Below are 22,470 nucleotides of genomic sequence, written 5' to 3'. Positions count from 1 at the left end.
TCACATGCTCCAAGGGGTTCGAAACAAGGTCATTGGGGCTTAGAGGGAACTAGATCCCATTAGAAGAGGTCCCCAGGTTGTGTGAGTTTGAGAAGCTTAGGGCTTGTCCCATTGGGGCAGCCTCCGCTGCTGCTTTTAAGACCCCCCCCAACTGTGGGGGCGCCTGGGTGGCTCAGTCGTTAAGCGTCTGCCTTCGGCTCAGGTCGTGATCCCAGGGTCTTGGGATTGAGCCCCACATCGGGCTCCCTGCTCCAAGGGGAAGCCTGCTTCTCCGTCTCCCACTACCCCCTCTGTGTGCGCGTGCTCTCTCGCCATCAAATAAATAAATAAACTTAAAAAAAAGACTGCGTGCACACTCTAGATCCATAAAATCTTAAAAAAAAGACTCCCTATTGTACTTTTCTGTATAGACAAGCAGAGACTATGATACTGAGTGGGAGTTCAGTTCACCTATTAAAAGTTTACAAATGCTCTTCTGTTGGGAGAGGCTGATTGCTACCTGATTGTTGCTCTTAGCATTTGAGAGCTCAAGCACTCAATTAAAATGACACTGTTGTAATAGATGAACATCAAAGTCTGAGTAGCTCAAGAAAATAAGAGTTCATTTCTTGCTCTTGCAAGGAGCCCGGATGGTGTTCAGGCAACTTTCCACGTGGTGTGACTGAAGGACCCAGGTGCATCTCATGCTAGGATGGCCATCCCTGGGGCTCACAGCCCTTTATCCTGGCTGATGAGGGTTGGGAAAAGTGGAGAAATCCTACCTGCTTAATTAGCTTGGCCCAGAAGTGTCACATAACCAGCGAGTCGTAGATTCCAGGGGTGAGAACTAATTGCAGGACCATTCAGACGTGCAAGGGGCATCGGGGAAGGATGATGTTCTCTTGGGCGGTCACTTCTCAGAAACAACTATGAGATGGGGCGAGGAGCATAAATCTTTCTTGCACAGCTAGTCATCTGTCACATTTTGCTTATGCTCCCCAGCGTCACCTGACCAGCACCCTGCTTGACCCATTGATTCTTTTGAACATTTTATATATTTTTTGAGTCTGTCTAATCTGTAGTGTCTAGTCATTCGGGATTTTCTGAAGGTGAGCGTATTAGGTTTTAAGAGTTATGTTTTAAAGCAACTTAGCAGGCATGTAGAGTTACCTGACAAACCTAATCTTACTACCTAGTATTTCCTGCTTAGAGTAGTTTTTATTTTTTGAGTTTCAGTGAAGGGGTGGTACCCAGTTTATATTGATTTCCTTTCTTCCCCACCCCGCCCGGTTGCTGCTATTTGTATCACTCAGTGCAGTTCAGATATGCAGAAGATCTCCCAGTGAATGCTGCTCAAAGCTCTTGCCCAACTTTTATCTGGTGTTGTCCCTGCCATTTGGACTTGGAAGAGATACCTGGGAGTCAGACTATTGAGTACAGGTAATTATAAACAGTTGAGAGCCTCAAAGCTGCTGGGACGCTGTAGCTTTCATATAAGGAGCAGAAGCAGAATTTGCTTGACTGAAAGCACACCAGCCTGGAACACGTGTGTACACAGCTCAACCACCACTGACCACCGTGCAGATCCTCCAACCTGCCAAGCAGGTTCCTGTTGCATGATCAACACACATCTTTATTCCTCTCCCTGGATGATTTCCTCAGATCCTCCCCAATCCCTTTATCTTTCTCATACATAATCCCATCGGCTCCCTGATACACACAAATGTAGGTATACATCAGTTTCATGACCGGGAGAGCTATGTTTATGTTGTTTTATCCATATCTCTACACAGGGGACATTTAATACATATTTATTGAATGAATTAATGAAAAGCAAGAAAATGAGCGTGATGAGTAACTTTTAGTTATATTTGATTAGACAAGTATCTCAGTAATATCACTTGATAATGCTTAATACTAAGTAATGTTAAATAGAATAGGGATTGGGAGTAATTTACATTTGAAATGAGGCAAAGGACAATCAAATTATAAGTTTCTGTCTTTTGCCTGCCTTCCGTTTTTAGTTGGAGAAAAGGAACACGGAAAAGTGCACGAAGTATTTGTACGTAGTTCACTGGATAATTACACAGCACGCACCTCCGTAACCACTACCCCAAGCCTTCCTCCCCTACCTCCTTCTGGATCATGACTTCCTCCCTTCCCACTGCCTTCACTTTTGTGTCCTCTTGAAAGTTTTACCACCTGCATTGCATCATACTAGTTTTGCTGTCACTAGGAACAATAGCAACATCTCAGTAGCTTACAAAAACAAACATGTATTTCTTGTATTGATGAGGGTTTATGGTTTGGCTTAGGATATGCTCCTCATGTCTTCATTCCAGAATCCAAATTGAGAAGGACCATTCCCTTTGAAATAGTGAAGAGCAGGAGAACAGCAAGAAATTCTCGGTGCCTCTTGGAGCCTCTGGTTGAATGTGACAAGCTTCATGTCTACTCATTTAATTGGCTCAAGCATGTCACATGGCAAAGCCTTTGACCCAAACTCAGAAAGGTGGAAATGTAAATTCAATAAGGAAATAGTGCAAGTCTCCTGCATTTCGTAATCCTCTTGTGGGGAAAGGGAAGGGGATTCTTGGCAGTAATGACATAATTTATCACACATCCCTAAGCAATATAATTTAGTTTGGCTTGGTTATGAACATAAGTGAATCTTACCATTGGAATTTTTTGTATCTTGCTGCTTTGGCTTAGTAAATTTGAGAGATTGATTAATATTTTTGTGGGAAGCTGCAGTTTATGCATTTTCGTTGTGTCGTAATAATTGTAATATAGTAATGCATAACAGTCCACAGTCTGCAAAATTTCTTCATCTGTTCTCCTATTAATGGACAGTTTCTGTGAGTATTCTTACATAGGTAGCCTGGTGGATATGTCTGTGTTTCTTTAGGAAAGAGATCCTCAAACATTTTTGCTTGCATAGCATATAGAAAATTTGTGGGGGAAAAACAAGAATCACGAATATTATTAGACATCTAAAAGTTTTCATCTTGTTAAAATAGTAGAAAAGATGTAATTTTTGGCACATTATAAATATTAACGTCTTAAAGTACAAGCTGTTGTATTACTTTAAGAAATGTATCTAAATATATCAAATGGAATAGAAATACCATAATGATTGATAGTCACAACCATTTATCTAATGAACAAATCTTTCCTTAATGTTAAAAACTTTATCATTCTTTTTTCTTCTTAAAATCATATTTACATTCCTTTTCCCCAATAAAATTTATCCTAAGGGGTATTAGTACAGATAGTTCTCTTTTCAAAAGTCTTTTATTGGTAACTCTACCACACTTCTCTGCAGTCAAAATATGTACACAAAATCTTATACAGAAAACCTCAGCTTCTGCAGGGCTATGTAACAGAAAGAGTGATCAGCTTTGAAGTCAGAAATATCTGGGTTTGGATTCTGGTTCTGTCACTTTCCAGCTATGTGAACTTGGGTAAGTGATACTTTCCTAACAGAGTGACTTGCCCACACATCATGTCGGATGTGGACTGAGTTGTATGTGCCCGGCGTGAGTACGTGTGCTTCGCAGAGATTAGACTCCCCGCTGAGTGAGCTCACAACAGCTCTGTGAGTGAGGTGCTGTTGTCATTCCCATTTTAGGGACAAGGAAACCGGGATCGACTTGCCCGAGGTCATGAGGGTAGTTAGTAGTAAGGCCGATATCCAAACCCTGGCAGCCGCACCAGAGTTGAATGCCCCTCCATCCAGGCTGCATTGTCTCCTCAGAAACATGGGGATGATCATAACTTTCAGAACTGCCGTGAGAAATAAATGTGTGCGGGAAAAGGAACTTCTAGCATTCTTGGCCTATAGCAGGTTTTTATTATTTCTGTGAAGTGTTGGGCATGTGGGGAGTTGAGGGAACAGAGCTAAACAGTTTACGGACTTTAAAGTGTCTCAGCAAAGAGATAGTTTTTTCCCTTACATATAATTATAGAACAAGCTAGGTAGTTATTTCACTTGACGCAAGTAGTGAGTCTGCTCCAGTGTTTTTCTAGTAAAAACAGAAAAAGACCAATTTCTTAGTTCAATCAGATAGATTGACTTATTAATGACCATGAAAAGTATGGAAAAATTTACCTTCATTTTAACCATGTGAAATAAAAAGGACCAGAAAAAAAAAAAAATCAAGAAGTAAAACTCTGGCTGGAAGTTGGTGTGCAAGACAAAATGCACCAGCCAATGAAGGAGATGATTTTCTTCTGCCCATTGCAATTGGGAGAACATTCATTTCTGCAGAAGAATGTCTCAAAAGGAAGAAGACGTGGGATTTTAGAGAGGTGAACAAGGAAATGATGAGCAAGGGTGGAAGCTTTAGTTCTTGGAATGTGTGGGGAGGTGATCCCTTGAAGTTAGCTCCTTCTCAGAACTTCAAAGATAGTGAAATGTCTTCACCACTGCTTCCTTCTGGGAGCATAGGACTCGGAAAAAGCTCACCACTGTCCTTGGTATTTGGAGAGCGAAGAAAACTGCAGATTTGTCTGACGCCACCATGGGTCCTTATCCAGGAAGTGACAGTGGTTAAGGTACCATGTTAGAAACCTGATCAGGAGACTCAGGTGAGGAGCGTGAAGCACAGCTGTGTCACATGATTTATAACTTTCAACTTAAAATCCATCGTTCACAAACCGTCAGCTTTTTACACTTGATTATATCACAGCAATAAATTCAATTAAACCAGTATTTACTCAACATCTTTTCCATCAAGTTCTAAATATTTATTTTTATTTAAGTCAGTGCATCACATTATTATATCCCTCCACTGGTCATTTGTCTACTTAAAATCCTTGGTAACCTTTCTGATAATTAAATATACCTACAACACTGTTAACAGGTCGTAAAATCTTCCCCAGTGCTCATCCGGGGCACTTGGGTGGCTCAGCCGTTTAAGCGACTACTGATTTCCGCTCAGGTCATGATCTCAGGGTCGTGAGATCGAGCCCTCTGATGGGCTGAGGGCTGGGCGTGGAGGCTGCTTAAGATTCTCTCTCGCTCACTCTCTCTCTCTCTCAGGGGCGCCTGGGTGGCTCAGTCCTAAAGCGTCTGCCTTCGCCGTGTCTCTCTCTGTCCAATGAATAAATAAAATCTTTAAAAAAAAAAAAGGAAAAAGAAAAAAAAAAAAAAAGAAAATCAGCAGTCTCCCCTTACCCAGGGTTTCTGTTACCTGCCGGCAACCTTGTTCCTGAAGCAGAGGCTCCTTCCTCTCACCGAGGGTCAGAACGTCAGTAGCAGCTGGGGTTAGGTCATAATGCTGACGTCACAATGCTGACGTCATAACGCTGAGGTCACAACGCTGACGTCACTCCCCTCCATCTCCTCAGGTAGGTGTTTCATCTCACAAGAGGGTTGAGGACAGTAAAATAAGACATTGTGAGAATGGGAGAGAGAGAGAAAGAGAGCACATTCACATTTGTTACAGTAGAGTTGTCATTGTTCTGCTTTATTATTAAGTATCATTGTTAGTGTCTTAGTGTGCTTAATTGATAAATTACACTCATCGTTCATGTATATCGGGAAAAACGTAGTACATACAGGGCTCAGTGCTAGCACAAAGGTCCCATGTATGGTACCTTTGCCCAGTTTTGCCTCATGGTAACATCCTACGTTGCGGTCAGTAGAAGAAATACAGGCCCAACAGGCTTCACAAGGTTTAAAAGGAGAAAGAGACAAATGTCTTCAGTGTATTGCGGTCTCCGTTAACTATTCAGTGAGATGGCACGGGAGAATAATTTTCTATATAAAGGAAGTATTTTTTATTCAGTGTAACCTGTAAAGTCACTGGACAAGGAAGTAATTTTCACCAATATAGTTTCCCAAATTTTTTGGTTTTAAATATTTCTTTACAGTAAAATGTTTTAGTGCCAAATTATTTCCCAAAGAGCCTTCAGGGCACTGTGCTCTGTGCAGACTCTACACCTCGATGCCTTAGCATTTCATTTCACCCTCACGAAGTGGACATTCTTCACCATGCGCAGGTGTATTCTTGTGAAAAGCTGTGGAAAAATCCAATCGTTGTGATGGTCTTTTTCGCAAATGCGTGTCTATTGCTGATTCCTGGAGCTTTCGCGCCCTCTGGTGGTGCGGTTGGGGAAAACAAGTTATAGTTCAGCATTTCCCCCTGCAGAGGATGGCTGGTGAAGGTTCACAATTTACAACACTGAGGAGCATAAAGAAAAATTACCCATGAGAATGTGTACTTGTCAGTTCATTTAGTCTTACCTCACATAGAAATTGCTAAAATCTTTGAGAGTGTTGAGGCAAGAGGGAGCAATATCTAATCTCATAAATTGAGAGAAGACTCAAAAACCAGTAACGTGGAAAGAAAATTACAGATCTTTGAGAGGTCCTACCAGAAACAAATCTGTTTTATCACATGTGTGTGCATAGTGCCAGTAAATCCCCTCTCACTGGAAGGAGGCAAGTAAATTTTAAAACATCATTGAGGGGTGCCTGGGTGGCTCAGTTGATGACGCATCTGACTCTTGGTTTCGGCTCAGGTCATGATCTCAGCGTGGTGAGATCGAGCCCCCTGTCGGGGTCTGCGCTGAACGTGGAGCCTGCTTAAGATTCTCTCTCTTCCTCTCCCTCTGCCCCTCCCCCGTACCAAAAAAATAAAAATAAAATATCATTGGAAATTAGATTAAAAACAAACCCACTAAGGGTATGCAGAAAGAGGTATTTTCTGGGCAAGCTGAACTACAAACTGTCAACAGTAGATATGTGTGAAAGCATTTTACTTTCATCCTTTTTATGTTCTTAGGTTTTAGAGAAAGCTCCTTTCAATAGCGTAAAGACAGGTTTTAACAATGCAATCTGAAGTTCTCTACCTTTCCCTCGGTGGCTATATGAATGTCAACTTAATTCGACTTACTCTCTCTTCTTTGTACTTTACGTATAATCTATGCTTATTTTTTTCTCTTGTCTTATTTTGAATTGATTGAGACTTTTTGTTTTATTAATTTTTAATTCATTGATTTTTTTAAAAATCAGGTAAACCATGAAATATTACCATGCATATGTAACAAATTCCTAATGATTCTTAAATTGATACTTGGGAATGTAAAGTCCAAAGAAATGTAAGCTCCGTGAGAGCTGGGGTTTTGTCTCTGCCCACTGCTATATTCCCAGCAGCTAGAAGAGTTGCAGGTGTGCGTGGGCCTATGAACACTAGCCATTTTCACTTGCTTGTGGCCTACATGCTGTTGCTGTCCATCATTATCTATTTATTTTTTTAAATTTAATAACATAAATGTGATACCACCCTCATCATCTCTACAAACAGCTTTGTTTAGATTGACTGATATGTTTACCGGTTTCTTTTTTTTTCTTTTTTTAAGATTTTATTTATTTATTTGACAGAGGGAGACACAGCGAGAGAGGGAACACAAGCAGGGGGAGAGGGAGAGGGAGAAGCAGGCTTCCCGCGGAGCAGGGAGCCCGATGCGGGGCTCGATCCCAGGACCCCGGGATCATGACCTGAGCCGAAGGCAGACGCTTAACTGACTGGGTCACCCAGGCGCCCCTATACTTACCGGTTTCTTGACTGACCATTACTTTGTGCTTTTTTTATCTTTCTGAAGTCAGTCCGTTCAGTGTTCCTTTGCTGAAGGACTGATGTTTGCTCTTAGTTTTTATTTATCAAAAAATACATTGTTTTGTCCATGTTGTTAAAAAGTGTTGCTGGATGACTGATTCCAGATTGGCTGTTATTTTCTCCCAACACTGTGAAGGTTTTCGCTCTAGGCTGAGTTCTTCTGTTGAAATCCTAATGCCCATGTGATGGTGTTCAGTGGGGCCTTTACGTGATCTGGTCTCGAGGACAGAGTCCTATGAAGAGACTTGTATTCCCGAGACCCCGCTGCTGTGTGAGGATACACAAAAAAGTCAGTTACCTAGAAGGGGCCCCTGATCTCAGACTTCCAGCCTCCAGAACTCTGAGAAATACATCCTGGTTATTTGTCAGATATCCAGTCCGTGGTGCTTTCTTGCCGTGGCCCTAACAGACTAAGCTGTGTTATTTCTCTATCTTCTGCCTTGTGTTCTAGCTTCTGAGACTATACCTGTTGGTCTAATCATTTTATCTTATTCTGCATTTTCTTTGTGGCTTCTTGTAAAATCTTTTCTGTGATAGAAATTGCATTTTCTGTGTCTGTGGATTCATTTCTTTTGTGGATTCTGGAAGACTCCCACTAACTGTCTTTTCAAATACTGCCTTCCTCCTTCCCTGCGGGATTCCGGTAGACGTCTGTCCCACCACACCCTCTCTTCCAGGGCTCTTTAGCTTTTCATTCATGTTTTGTTCTCTTCGTTCTCTCGTGGTTTATTCTGGGTATTTTCTTCTGATCTGTTATCTAGGTCACCAGTCCTCTTTTAATCCATGGCCAATCTGCTATTTAACCCACCTATGGAATTCTTGTTGTTTTCTTTCTGAAAGTTCTAATTTGTTCTTTTATAATTTCCATGATCCTTTCATTTTATTTTTTAAAGATTTTATTTCCTTATCTTGAGAGAGAGGAAGAAGGTGAGTGGAGGGAGGGGCAGAGGGAGAGAGAGAATCTCAAGCAGGCTCCACACTGAGCAGGGAGCCCTACGTAGGACTCGATCCCGGGACCCCGGGGTCATGACCTGAGCGGAAGGCAGACGCCCAACCGACTGAGCCACCGAGGCGCCCCTGAAGCTAGCTTACATTTCCTTAAGGGCTGGGAATTTGTTTTACTTTATCTAGGATTTTGTCATATGGCCACAGGAGGGCCTCTTAGATGACCTAGTTCAATATGATGGCAAATAAAGATGTATAGGAGAAAAAACTTGCTGGAGCTGTTGATCTGGTAAATGCATTTTTTCCTCTTTTTCTTTTTCCCAACAAGCAGAGAACGCCAGAAGTTTGCTTTTACACTAAAGTACGCTTTACTCTCTTGCCTCAGGGCATCAGTGTTTTTTCCCCCCTGCTATAATTTAGTCAGCAGAGAGTCTACTTCTATCACGATCCATCTTGAAAGATGGATAATACTGATTTAGTACTTTGGTGACATTATGTTGATAGAATTTTGTGAGCCAGATAGCCCATTTATATACATGCATATGATGGGGTGGGAGCTCTTTCCCACAGATTTCTGGGACCTGCCTGTATGGTGAAGTGTTCAGGGATTCAGAAATCTGGGTCATGATAATATATCCACCTTTAAAGTGAAAGGCACATGGCAGCCCCTGGTACCTGCTACCATCATGCAAAGCAACCTTTTTTCTTGGACATCTTTGGTTTAGGAGGCAGCATATGCCATATTTAGGTGCTGCTCCAATCCAAATACTCAATATACCAGCACGTCACAGGCTGGTAACTCTGTGGCCCAGAATCAAAGAAGATCCTTCAGTTTGCTCAGTTGGCTCTGCACACACTTCTGCCAATGGATCGGTGGTGGTGGGAGAGTCCGCGTCTGACTGGGATGCTCTGTGGAGCCTGTGGTGGGCTCTGGGAGGGGAATCAGGGTGGATGTCCCCCAGGGCTTGGGGGCAAAACTCGGCTGTCTTCAGGAAGTAAATATTCTTTTGAAAATAATTCTTGGCTTACTATCAGGTTTTGAAATACCAGGTAACTAGGAGATTTGAGAGGCCCATCATAAAATAAGTTTTTTCTGATTCTCTAAGTCTCAAAATCGTTACAGTTCTCTAATAGTAAACCGAAGGGATTATATGGGATCCGAAAAGCCCTGAATGAGCTAAAAAGCTCATTGCCGTCCATCCCTTTCTCGATCCATGTCTGTGACCTTATGTTGAGTTATCTGAAGGGAAAACAATGAACCTACTTTACAGATGGTGCTACATGACCTTCTGGCACTAGTCAGAAGTGACAGGCTTTTAGTATTACAGTATTTGGTGACGGGCTTCTGGATGGTGAAGGAGGAAATCTGAGTGACCTGATATTTAAGTAGCCTGTCTCATTCTCCTCCTTCCTTGGACAGAGAGCGTAAGAGGTTTGGATCTACACCAGTTCTTGGGGACTTGCTTATGGTTTGGATGGTTGGTCAGCATCTGGAGGAAGTAAAATTGGAAAATGGGTGACAAGTGAGCTTGGGGAAGACTATGTGCAAGGACATCCAAGAATGTGCGGAGAATGTGGAAACATTAGCGACTCGAGTAAATGCTCACTGAAGGGCTCTCACCGAAGACATAGCTCCTTATGACCAAATGTAAAGGATGACTTGTCTTGTAGCTGCTGGTTCCATCTTTACCTTCTCCAGTTCTTGTTTAGTGGGTTCAGGACAAAGTGGCCATTGTTAACAAGGATGGTGGTTTTTCATGGGTTCAACCCCAAAGATCCCTTGTGCTTGCCAAGCGAGAGGTGGCTACTACCACTGTTTTTTGCGCAAGAGTGCCGGTAGCATTGACCAATGCATGGCCCCCAATATGGCGTCTTGTCCCAAGGAGGATGGGAGGCAATCATGTCACCTAGGGGTCACTTGGTTGTACTGGACCACTTCTAATACGGAGAAAGCAGGGATTTGCCATCACTGGAGTGGAAACTTACTTTGAATACAGCTTTATGAGGACTGATTTGTAGAGCCACTTGACATAGAGCATTTGCAAGTTGGTGGCACTTTCTGGTAGGATACCATACGTATTCAGAACCAGCATTCAGTGCTGGTTTTCATGGCCATCATCAGGGTCTAGGAATGAAGAGGGAACTGGGAGTGGTCTTTCACATTTCTACCCATGACCCATTGGTACTTCTTGTCCTTCTCATGTTTGTTCTCATGACTTAGGCTGTGCTACTTTAAAGGTCCTACTTTCCAGGGGACAAGTGCCCCCACTGCGACCTGATACCCCGCCCCCCCCGCCCAGAGTAACAAAGATGATTCTGTTGAACTGAAAGTTGAAAGAGCAACCTGACCCTTTTGAGATCCTCCACCACTGGACGCACATGCTGGGAGGAGGTTTTACTCTTCTGACTGAGAATATTTATCTTAATTATCAAGCAGAAATATGGTTGCAGACCCATGATGAAGCAAGGCAGTAATGTGAGGTCAGAGAGGTTAAATATCCATTGACTCTGGGGCCTTTGTTCGATCAATGTGTCAGAAAATGACAGGCACATTCAACATACACAGCTTCCTCAGGAAAAGTGAGGATTCCAAGGCGGAGAGAGGGCAATACCTTACTTGCTTTCAGCATATTAAGATGTATTTCTGTTTCCCCAGTTAAGTGGATTTAAGAGTTGCCTTATTTATTTTACATTTAACTCTTTGTTTCTATCAGGGTTGTCTGGATTAAGCTAAAATACAAAGTATCCCCAAATTTCAGTTGCTCAATAACAACACATACTTATTTCTTACTCATAATCCAAGGGGGTCCAAGAGAGTGGAAGGGGCTCTGAGTTTTGTAATCCGAGTGGGAGAATTATTTGTAATCTATCCCTGGAGGACAGTACACAGTTCTCAGTACAACTAACCTTCAGATCTGAAACTGAAACTCCCATAGATCTATATTCTCTTTAATCTTGACCATGGTTGTTGTCAGGGATAAGGAAAAAGTGTGTCTGTTCCTGTCGGGGCTGTTCTTTCTGGTGCCACTTTATCAAGATGCTAGTTATTTATCTTCACTAATTTGGTCTTACCATTTCCCAGAATTAGCTTAGAAGAGAATCTGAGAACCACGCTGCATAGGAGGGGACTTCTTTTTAATACAGTAGCAGGCATGGGGCCGTAGGGAACGAGGGCTGTGGGAGCCAGGTGTCCTGGATGATTCAGAAAGCAGCAGAGGTAGCAATTCCAAGATAGAGAAGGGTGGTTGTTAACACTGGGTTCCGTTTTCTGTCAGTGCACAGATTAAACCAAACACGGGGGTTTGTGCAAGACTGCTGTGGATAAACACACAGTGGCAGAAATAGAGAATAGAAGAAACCCTACATTAAGAACAATTGCTAATGTTCACACACACACACACACACACACACACACACACACACAATTTAACCCCTTGCAAGAACATTTATCAATATCTTGTATGATGAGAGAGTGAGTGTTAAGAATAAGCTCACAGATATTTATGTTTTCATAACATTTAGTTTGTTCAGTATATTTCATAAGTGAGTTTAAGTTATTCTTAAGCCAGTAACATTTTTGGTCCAAAAAAAAAAAAAAAGCAGAACTTTTGGTTGATTTCCACTAGATGGTACTATCTGAGTTCAAGATTCAACCTGCTGTATATTTTCATGCAGGACTTTGGCTAATTATAGAAGACATTTACATTGTGTTACTTTTCTCTTCTACATTAATATCAAAAACAATGTCCAGACCACTGTTACCCATTTTGAAAGTGAAATAATCAAAAAGTTTTAGCCCCTGGAAATTTGAAAACACTGTTTACTTCTTAAGAGCTGATATGATATTTTTATTATATGTGGTATTTTTATTGTAATTTATAGAAATGATCTTTTTACCATAAAACACAATTTTTTTGGTCATCCTTACGTATGTTGTAAGTTGGGATCATAGCTATTTTCCTCTCTGGGTGAAACAAACATTTTCAAACCACTTGAAAGACTAGGGGCTCCATTTTTCAAAAATCTTTTTTTTAGCAGGCGACAAAACCTCTTGAGGGGCTATGTTTGTGTGTAAAAATAGACTACCTCTGAGTACTTAGTTTCACGTCAATTGTCAAAAGACATTAAAACAAAGACAAAATTCTGAACAATAAATAGCACTTCTTTCAATTGCTGAATGGGGAGCACGGTATCTACTGATTCTCTGAGCGTGTTATTCCAGACCAAGGAGCCTGGCAACTCTGCCTGTTTTTCTCTGCCGTGAGTACGCAGCTGGAGGAAATCTTAGGAATTACCTAATCCATCTCAGTCATCGGACAAGCAGAGCGACCGAGGATCCAGAGCCCATTTTAAAGCATCCTTGAGAGAGGCAGGAGCGACGGGCTCTCTTGACTCCTTCTTGAGTACAGTCTGACTGGGCTGCAGGTCTTCATAAAATAGTTGCTTCTAGACGGTGTCCAAATGCAGGACCAGATTATGAGTAAAGCATCAGGGTCTCCCAGTCAGTGTTTACGGACAATTCCTACATAATAAAGGTTGCACAGTTAAAAAGTGGCATGAAATGGTCCTGGTGCTGGAAGATACAGACCTGCCATGTCCCTAGAATTGGTTTGTCTGGCGAGAAGGGCAGATCTTGCGGTCAGGTGGAACTGAAGAGCTCATTACAGCTTACAAGCTGTGTGACCTTGGACAAGCCACTGTACCTCTCTGACTCAGCTTCTCTATAAGAGAAGTTAAATGTAAGTACCTACTTCTGGGAAGTGTTGTGCAGCCGAAATGAAATAACACGGTAGGCTTTCAACAGCCATCCCCTTACTTCATCAAGAAATCATTTTTAAAAATTGGAAAATAAGTTTGGGGCACCTGGGTGCCTCAGTTAAGCGTCTGCCTTCGGCTCAGGTCATGATCCCAGGGTCCTGGTATTGAGTCCTGCGTCGGGCTCCCCGCTCAGCCGGGAACCTGCTTCTCCCTCTGCCGCTCCCCCCGCTCTCTCTGACAAATAAATAAATAAAATCTTTAAAAATAAAATAAATTAAATAAAATGGAAAATAAGTTTAAAAGCCCAATTTAAGCAATGGATGAACAGAGTCTGATGTCAGGGATCTGTCCAGTGGGGAACTAGGTTGTGTTTGACTGTTCTAATGATTGATTCTGATTAATTTCTTAGTCCCAGCTTTGCAAAGCTCATTTGATTGATTGCACAGACTAGACAGAGTCAAGCTGATGGGAACCCATAGATAACAGAAATCAACAATAGCATACAGAAAGTTACAGGTAACAGAAACACAGTATTTACAGAGGTCGTGTAACTGCCTTGGGTCTGAAACACCTTGACTGGACCTACCATCATGTACCATCACAGAAATACCTCCTCCTCTTACACGGCATTACGCTTTTGTTCCTGAGGATTTACACCAACCTCGTTATGTTCCTGATCATAGACATCGATGGATTCCGGAATGGTTAACTGTGAGCATTTACATACTTGAATTATTTTTTCCTTTTCATTTCTCCTGTCATCCAGCAGATGTCAGTCATTCTCTTTGGTTTGGCTTCGCTTAGAGTCACCTGCCCGGGATCAGCTGAAGAGAAATCACCTTTAGTTCTGTCACAGTGACATGTTTGTTGAATCGTAACAATAATAATCCTCCCCATTAGCCTACCAGGAACTGGAGGCATTTTGTACTCAAGCAATGATGAATTTTTATTTTCTCACTTAATTAAACAAACAAACAAACAAAACAACAAATCTCCATCTCAGTTTCCAAAACGTATAGCTGGGCAATAAATGAGAAAACAGGGAAGTCAGGTGGGAAATTTAAATTTGTGGTAAAATAATTTGTATGTACATGAGGGAAGGCAAATCACTCCTTGATGTCAATGTGAGGTTGTGATTTCATTCTATAGTCTAGAATAAAAAAAGTCATACGGTTGGTGGTGTGTATTTGTGCCGATGTGTGTCTAACGATGCACTCTTAAATCATTTCTGCAATAGTGAAAAACAGTCATTATATCCATTGGTGCTGGTGTGCGGCTTGTTAGCTGAGGGCAGGTTTTATAAAGTCAGAGTAAAACAAGCTTAATTTATATGAGGTAAGTTTTCTCCCATTTCTAAGAGTGAGGGACTGCCTCCTTAGCAGAAAATATATTACATACAAAAGTTCATGTTTCCTTAGATGTTTCTCAAACTTTGTGTTTTAAATCCACTTTCTCCTTTTAATAGGGATTAGTGATTTATCCTCAAAGAGTATGTTCATTAAAGGGAGTAATATTGCCAGTCTGTCTTTCTCGGCAAATCCTGAATTTATTATGGGAAACATAATCTCTCTGCAAGCCCATGTTTGACTCTTGTGCTTCAGACTGGTTCCTTGAAGCCGTTGGACTGGCTGCTGCGTTTCAGGAGAGGCATTCATGCTCATGTCTGGTGGCTCTTCCCGACTGGGGGGGCACTGAGCTTCCCAGGGGATCATAGTGTGCCTGCTTCTGCCCTCATATAGATCCTCACTGCCTCGATGTTTGCAACGAGGAAAACAAACATCACCCAGTTTCTCTTCCTTTTACTTCTTGAGGCTTCTTTGGCTGCTATTATCATTTATACAGCTTTTAAATACAAAAAGCCAGTTTTCAGGTATGTATATTAAACAGTAGTTATTCAGCAGGAAACAATGACAAAAAAGATGCCCAACTCAACAAATTAGGAGAAAAGAAACAAAGTCTGATGTGAAACAACTGTTTGACAGCTTCATGAACAGTAGTACAGTTTAATAGTCTGAGTGGGAAAATAGGCTACTGTTGTTATATTTTGAAAATCTTACATGCAGAGAGTTTCCCAACCTAACAAAAAAAAAAAACCTTCTCCTCAAGGTCTCCAGTAGGACACCAACGTAACATTACTGACACACACGTCCGAATTCACGAGGTAGAAGAGGACACCACTCTTTTCCCTCCTCTGTTCACACTTGGTCCCCTGTAGGATCAAGCGCGTCCTCAGTTACCTGTCTCCGGCCACGTGGGAAAGTGAACAGTGCGTGACACAGGAAGCGCAAGGCAAGCCTGTGGACAGGGCAGCGATCGGGGGAGGTGGGCAGGATGGAGCATCTGAGGGAGAGATGCACGCTCCCTGGGAGGAGGTGGTACTAAGGAGCTCCCAGCCTTGGAGAAACACTGATTGATGAGCTGCTCTGGGAATTACTCTGCACCGGTATTCCCGCCAAAAGCCACAACAGTGACCACGGTATCAATGCCCCCCTGATGTTGGCATGCACTTCCGTATTCAATCCCCGAGATGGGTACAAGGGACGTAAGTAAACCCTCCTTTTGTCATTTCCCCCACATCCCTACTTTCCAATAGATGTTAGGTATCCCCTCATTGTCACGGTGGTATGAGACCTCAGGTCCCCATGGTTTATTGTTTTCCAGGACCATTTCTGAAATGCAATAATGGAGAGATCTCTGGACTTTTCAATGTGCATCACAAATGCTAGTGATATGAAAGTTTTGCTCAAATTCGTCCACACCAGGAAGTAAGGGGTTTTGGTATATAGTATATAAATTCGATATTTATAATTCATTTGAAATACTGCTACCATCATTGTTTAAAGAATTTAGAAATAATTTCCATATCTTAATAAGACTTCTCTAACTGTTTTGCAAACATGATTTACATTTCTGGTGACAGAGAAATGTAGGAAATTTGCTTAAAACAAGAACGGCAATCAGAACTAGGGTCTCTTCTAGGTTCAACATTTTTTTTTAATTCCCTCTGCCACCTGTCAAGAGCTGAGCTGCCAGGTGTTGGGAGTAGTCAGTTAACACAATAAGCCAAAATGAAAGTATCAGGCAAGCCTTTAATCACTCTCTGAGGGAGTAGAAGCAACAGGAAAACTTCCCCCACAGCGCGGCACGGGGGGGAGGATGAGATGTAGCATCACAGACAGGAGGGGGCGCTGTCTCCTAACCGAGGAAGCCCCGAACAAAGGACTCTGGCCATTTTGTGGGCCCAGCAAAGGAGGGAGAGGGAGAGCACCTGCAGGAGGCAGGGATCGGTGTGGAAAGGGGCTGACTCCTGGGTCAGGGTGGGAAGAAATATCTTCAAGCACCCCGTCGCCCCCAGAGGTGCCCGAGGAAGGCCTCCGTGAGAAGCCTTGAATAAAGAGGCCTTGGAAGGAAGGGCTCGGGTTAAAAACGCAGATACAGGGAAAAGCAAGGCTGGCCAGGGGAGCCCAGGGCTTGACAGCGACTCTCTTGCAAGACTGCGGTGCACTGGCCATTCCCGCAGCCCGGTGTGGGGACGGCGGCCTCCCCCAGTGAGGCCGGCCAGGTAGAGCCTTTGCAAGCGCCTGTGGTCAGGCCTGAAAGATCGTACGTAGGTAGGGTTTTGGCCAGAAGCTGGACCCCTCGCCACCCTCCTATTTCAGGCTGACATCTACTCCTTCTGGGATTACTGAACTGCTTTTATCCAAGCTCTCCACCTGCTTAAAGATTTTTATTCTTAATATAACCCATCCGACCCTGGACTGCCAGAGGGCTTGTTGCTCAGCGGCTGGTTTTACTCCATTAGTCCTCTGCTCTGTGATCTAGTCCGTACTGTCGAATGCAGCCCGCGCAGACCACGCAGGTTGGCCCCAAGGCTTTATGGGGCTGCAGTATTTTTTAGGCAACCCCCTTAGGCTACTCCTCTCCAGGATGCCTACTCCTTCGTCCTGGGCCTACGACAGTCTCATCTTCTGTGCACGACTGACTGCCCCTCTGGACTCCGGTCTTTCTATCGGGCTCAGAACGGCTTTGCCTGCGGACTCCGCCAGGCCCCGTGCTCGGTTTCCTTCCACGCCCAGCTGAGGGCGTCTTTTCCACGGACGCAGTACCTTGCCCTAAGCTCGTGCTTTTTGCTGTTGTTACTCTGGAAAGTCTTTGGTGTCTGTTCGCTTCGTTTTTATCACCACACTGCTAAAATATAAATACTCGTTTGACAGTTTTCAATTTTCCTCTAGGTGTTTATTTATTTATGAGATTTTATTTGCTTATTCGAGAGAGAGAGAGAGAGAGTGAGACAAAGCACGAGTGGAGGGAGGGGCAGAGGGAGAGGGAGAAGCAGACTCGCTGAGCAGGGAGCCGGACATGGGTCTCTATCCCAGGACCCCAAGATCGCCACCTGAGCCCAAGGCAGATGAAATCAGATGCTCAACCGACTGAGCCACCCAGGGGCCCCTAATGTTATATTATAACCCCATTTCAATGTCAGGTGTTATATCCCCAACTTCTGCATTATGGCAGGTGGCAATGACAGAGCTTGGGATTTCCATTTTCATCGCTGAATTTAATTTTCACAAAGGTCTGCCAGTGATGTGATCTTTATTGTGATCATATATGTGATAAAACTGCATCTCAGAATGTTAAAATAGTTTTGTCATGAGCGAAAGACTGGGAAATTGACGGTAGGGAGGACTTTCTTGTTCGGGCCTTGCTTTTCTCTTGTCCAAGATGCTGCCTCTCTACTGGAAATCCGGTAGTGGCAATAAATGAATGAGATGCAATGCTGATTTATGGTTATACATTCTTTGTCCTAAGAAAAAGCATCATTGGTAAAGTTGTTAATTTTAAGGTTTTTATTATCTAAAAAATGAATACTTAAGGAGATGATGCTAACATTGATGACAGTGAGACAGAGAGGCTTGTGTCTTGCCCTTGGACTCCAAAGTCTTGAGGCTTTGCCATGCTGTGCCCTTTTGTTTGAGTTGCTGAAACCCGTGGGCCTGGGTTTCCTTCTTTGTCACATGAGAAGGTCAGATTACTGATTACTGAAGTCCATTCCAAGGGTAAGATTCTGTACTATTCCTTATTGTTGTACTCTGAGGTTGTTTTCAAAAAAGAGTCCACAGGCCTCCCTCCCCCGTATCACCTCGGTGTATCTACATCCCATCCTGGTGTGGTCCTTCTGTGAGAGAAATTTTGATCTGATGAGTAGAGTGGGACACTTTTCCCCCCTTTTCCATCATATGGCCTGAAGTGCTACATCTTTGCCCCTGAATTTCTCTTAAAAGGTGTCATGAAAATACTGGCATCTCTATTTAAAGGGTTAACCTAGACATTGCTGTTTGTTTGCTGATCAGTCTCAGAGTCAGAGGTGTTATACTTTGTCAAGTCAAAAAAAAAAATTTATATGGGGCTTCCCATCTCTTCAAGTTCTGAACGTATATATTTTTTAAAGATTTTATTTATTTATTTGAGAGAGAACACGAGTGGGGGCTGGGGGTGGGCAGAGGGAGAGGGAGAAACAGACTCCCTGCTGAGTAGTGAGTCCGACGTGGGGCTCAATCCCAGGACCCTGAGATCATGACCTGACCTGGAGGCAGACGCTTCATTGGTTGAGCCACCCAGGTGCCCCTGAACATTTTTTTTTAATGTATCAATGCTATCATTGCCATTCTTATTTAAAGTACATTAAAATGTTATCTTCATAGCAGATACACAAAAAGACTCAAGGACATACATTCAGTAGAAGTAGAAATCAGAAAAAAATCTATATACATCTTTTTCTAGCTCTATCAGAGGGGGGAAAGTAATGGAAATTTACTAATTATTTCATTACATGAATAATATAGTTCTGCACTTGAACATGAATTGTGCATGAATTTCAAAATAGGTGCTAGTGGGAAGTCACAGCAAAATGGGTGAATTTATCTTAGTCTGTTTCTCAATCTGTGTTCAGTACATGTTTTAAAACATTTGATTTTTTTTTTCCCCTTACTGATTTTTCTTCTTGAGAAAAGGGAAATGATGCAGGATGAGATGGTGAGAAAAGTTAAGGAAACAATAGTAATGAGTCATGATGGGAGTCTGGGTTTTGCAGATTCCCATGTTTAGCAAAAGTGCTTGTAGAGGGAGATGAGAGGGGCAAAAAAAGCCCAGCTGTTTTTAAAAATATTATAGTAGCCAAGAAGAAAGTTCAGATTTTAAAAAGCAAAATGAGCATCCACGTCATTAACATACTGCCCCGTTTCCTTGAATTATGGCCGTGTGAAATTGATTTCTGTGCAGATTGGATTCACTGTGCAGTTTCCTTCCCTACAAGGCTCCACAGTTCCTTTTCCCCTTCTTAAAAGAGCAAAAATGCCCCTCAGATTTATTACAATCCGTAATGTTCATCCTTATAACACAAACCAAACTGATATGGCACTTGCTTTGCTCAACAGAGGTAGGCTTTGGAGACCTCCCATTTTCCTTTTAGCTTGCTCGCTTGTGATAACAGAGGCTGCCAGGCTTTTAAAACAATGTAGCCCACGTCTACACTGGCGATTTCCTCGCCAATGTGGAAATGAAGCTGCACCCTCTGTTGACTAGCATGCCCCCCCACGAATCTCTGAAATTGCAACTTTGCTAACGAGTGTTTCTACTGATGCTAAGGTCAACATCTCCCTGGGCTGCCAAGTGAAAACAGGTTTCCTGCTTGGGAACCTGCACCTTGACAGGAGAGCTCTTCTGTCCGTGGCTAGCTTTCTCTCCCTCCTACATCCGGATCTCATTAGGAAGAAGCATAGCACTGGAGCCATTGATTGATAAATATGGTAGCTGTCATGCGAAAAAGTAGAGTTTTTAAAAATTATCTTTCTCATGTTAATCATCTTGCAGTGATTATAGAAACTTAGGAGCAAAGCTGCCTGTCTACATGGGTTAAACCCACTGTCAAGAAGGCTGCAGGTTTACCTAGCCATTTTCCTATTACTGTGTCACTGCTTTCTCTCTGCCTTACTAAGCTCCTTAATCCTTTTAAGAAAAAGAGAGAAATGACTCTAGGTTTAGCTGTGGCTGTATTACTGATTATTTATTATTATTATTTATATCTCTATTATTTATCTTCCCCTAACATTAGCAGGGTTTGGGGTAAAAGTATACCCGTAGGCCCACATAATTTCTAGAAGGAGAAATTATGCACCAAGCCAATGGTATGTTAAATAATATATGTTCTACGCTCCCATCTTAACAAAGTTACCTTCATTATGAGTTGGACGTGCAGGTTTGAATTTAAACTTCTTGGACACTCCGAGTTCTGGTGTGGAAAGCGATGGCAGGTGTTGGAGCTGGCCTCTGGCTTGTGACTTGTCCTTTTCTCATGCTCAGGTCTGTGCCGCACCAGGAGAGGCCTGACAGGCACAGGTGTGGACACTTCAGCCCAGAAGCATTTCTGGGCTCCATCTGTACCTTCCCCATTCAACAAACAGATGGCCCTGATCATCTCCAGGGCATCACAGACAGTCCTTACTAGGTAACTAAGCACAGATTGCAACAACCTAATGAGGTAGGTAGTGTTATCAGGTTCATTTTACAGACAAGGAAACTGAAGCATGGAGACATCGCAGAGCTAGTCGATGATGGAGCCAGAAAGGCCGCCCATGCGGTTTGACGCTAGCCTCTAATTTTATTTTATTTTATTTTTTTATTTTTTCAAAGATTTTATTTATTTGACAGAGAGAGAGATAGCGAGAGCAGGAACACAAGCAAGGGGAGTGGGAGAGGGAGAAGCAGGTTTCCTGCGGAGCAGGGAGCCCGATGCGGGACTCGATCCCAGGACCCTGGGATCATGACCTGAGCTGAAGGCAGCCGCTTAACGACTGAGCCACCCAGGCGCCTGCTAGCCTCTAATTTTAATAACGACTCTATTCTTCCTTCTAGGGAAAAGTGCACTTCCTGACCCATAGTAAGAGCTCAGTATGTCGTATTAGAATTATTGTTATTGATTATACTTAGGCAAAGGGGAAGCGGGAAAGATTTTACTTCAGAAGTAACGGGTAAGTGGAACTTCAAGGAGGCATGAGTAGACCAAGCCATTTCAGACAGAGGACATGAAACGCAAAGGGCCAGAAGAAGGAACAGAGAGTATTGAGAGGCTGACGGGACCCAAGTGGATGTTGGAAAGTTGTGGGAAATGGGGTCTGAACAGAATGAAGGGCCACTTTTACCAGACTAAGGAATTTGATCTGTATTGCATAAGAGATGGAGGAGGGGTGGGTTGACAAACTTTAAACAGGAAAATGATATAATTGGGTGACTTCCTGACTAAGATGATCATCTGTCATTATTAACGGGAAATAACTTTAATGATCTACAACTTATGTGGAAGGGACCCATTTAATTTTAAAAATTGAAGGTAGTGGCTGCAGTCTACAAGTCAACCTTCCACTAGCAGGAAAACAAAAAGATTTCAGCCGATATGGAGGCTACACGTCCTCTGAATCAGTGGCTATAAAGAACGTGTGCCACATTTTTGCTGCCTGAGGATATTCTCCTTGATGCACGGCTTCTTTTTACTGAAGCCCCCAAATTCAGATGGTATCCTAGGGATGCACTTCCATGTTTATGTCTGTTTGGATTTTTATCTCTTCTTATACTGAGATATATTAAGTTCCATATAATTCTTCTAGTGGACTTGCTCTAAGCACGTAAGAATGCAATTCTTGATATAACATCTTCCTCAAATACTTCCGAGGACTACTGTCAGCGCCAGTTAGTGTGTAAGTCTTGTGGAGGGAAAACAAGACATAAATATAAAAGGCTGTAAGCTAAATAACCATTTCATGTCATTACACAAATTTTATAATTCAAATGGGTCCTGCATACTCTCTTTTCTCCATAGCTCAGACTCTTTCTTGTTGTAATAATCCTGAAAAATAATTTCCCAGTCTTTCAAAGTATCTATTACTTGCCCCATCTCCCATATCTAATGTAAAGCTAAGTTGTTTATTTAACAATTAGGAGTGGATTCAGTGGATTAGTATAATGGTGTAAGACTGTTCCAACTCTTTCCCTTAGGGTATGTATCACAACATGAAGATTTTGGCAGACTCGGAGTAATGCTACTACTTTTAAAGTCCATGTATTGATTTTTAGAAAACTGTAGTTCAGAAATCTTGGTATGGCGTAGAAG

Source organism: Zalophus californianus, chromosome 2 (assembly GCF_009762305.2).
Source record: "Zalophus californianus isolate mZalCal1 chromosome 2, mZalCal1.pri.v2, whole genome shotgun sequence".
NCBI lineage: Eukaryota > Metazoa > Chordata > Mammalia > Carnivora > Otariidae > Zalophus > Zalophus californianus.
This window is presented reverse-complemented; position numbering follows the sequence as displayed.